The sequence below is a fragment of the Berghia stephanieae genome, chromosome 1 (assembly GCF_034508935.2).
Source record: "Berghia stephanieae isolate SIO BIC M18660-M18661 chromosome 1, UCSD_Bste_1.3, whole genome shotgun sequence".
Lineage (NCBI taxonomy): Eukaryota > Metazoa > Mollusca > Gastropoda > Nudibranchia > Aeolidiidae > Berghia > Berghia stephanieae.
Window position 1 is genome coordinate 14,561,203 of NC_088360.1, and position 1,627 is coordinate 14,562,829.

A 1,627-nucleotide genomic window follows, 5' to 3' on the forward strand; every position below is an offset into this window, starting at 1 on the left:
AAACAATGTTGTTGTTGGTTATATCTATGAACAATAAAAGATTCGAATTGAAAGGAAATTAAGCCTTTACTTAAAAGGGTTAACTGGTAGCATCGGTCACGCATGATATCACACTGGAACGGTCTGCCATGCATGGGTCACTTCAGTGACGCTCTAAGTGACTTATTGTAGCGGCGGTGGTGTTAATTATGAGTGTGTGGTGGCGATTAAGCTGTCATCTCCTACATGTCACTGTCCATTGGATGCTGGGGGGTCAAAGGACATTTTACAATTAGATCAAAAAGAAAGTTAGAAAGTTTATGATTTTACACCATACAGTATATTCAACTCTTTTTCATTTATTATTAAGATTTAAAAAAACTGAGCTTTTTTATAGATACTAAATACACTAATACTAAATATACTCAAAGCGGTTTACTGTGGATCCCAAGCCAGCAGCAACACTTAACATTTGGGACGACTTGAGGTTTGTAAGGCACTATCACCATTTTTTTGCACCATTATGCCAGATACTCATCTATCACTTGAGTTACGTGAGAGAATGTGGGTGAAAGTCTTTTCCAAGTACTCAACTTTTCGCTATCAGAGCAAGACTCGAACCAGGGATTTACCGGTCCAAAGGTGAATATCGTTTTCAAAGGATTATCACATTCACAGGATCGTCACATTCAAACCATGCAGTTGTTCTGGATCATGTAAAGAAAAAAAAAAAAAAAAGAAAAAAAAAAAACAACAGCAAAAACCCCCATAAATACTTATTCTACAAATCTCAATAATGATTAGGTGTCTGGAACAACACATGTAATATCACCATGAATTATCATTCTGTCACATTCATCTGCTTACAGAATCAATGCTGAAAATCTAGACAAAAATATATTTCTAATTCTAAGACAGGCTTGCTTTACTTATAAAGGATGAGGGGAGGAGGGGAAGGAGGAGAAGGGGGCGAAGGAGGAGGTGGAAGAGAAGAATAACGTCACCTGTTATTTTCTTTATAATCGTAAAATATATAAAATCGTACAAATCCTCCAGTCAATGCAAGCGACCTATTCATGTTCAATGTTGTAGAGACAGGTATTTTGAAACGTACTTAAATCTTGTCTTAATTCTTTATTAAGACGCCGAAGGACATCAACTGCCTTTGACATACGCTCCAAAAATTCCATTAAAAAAAGAAATAAAGAATACGAAATAATAATAAAAAATAGCAATAAAGAAGACGAACAAAAAACAAAACCAAAAAAAAAAACCCCCCAAAAAAAAAACAAAAAAAAAACCCACACATGATAAAATCTTAATTAGTTTAAAATAAAGAAAAAGAACTATTTTTCTTCTCAAGAACCTGAGGGGGGAGAGGGGGGGGGGGGGGGTGGTAGGCTAACAAACATTGCACAACAATGAACTCAAAAGTGAACGAGCAGTCGACTAAGCAATGCGTTCAAGAAAATAACATTTTAAAATTGTGTGACTGCACGTGAGAAGCAGTTCCATTCTATGAGACTATTGTGAGCCAGAGCAACTTGCATGAACGACCACGGAGAGAGATTGCCAATCATTATTAATACTATTCTTATCGAGTCTATTTTTTCAAACTTTACTCACTAATGCACAAGGAGTCCGGCTA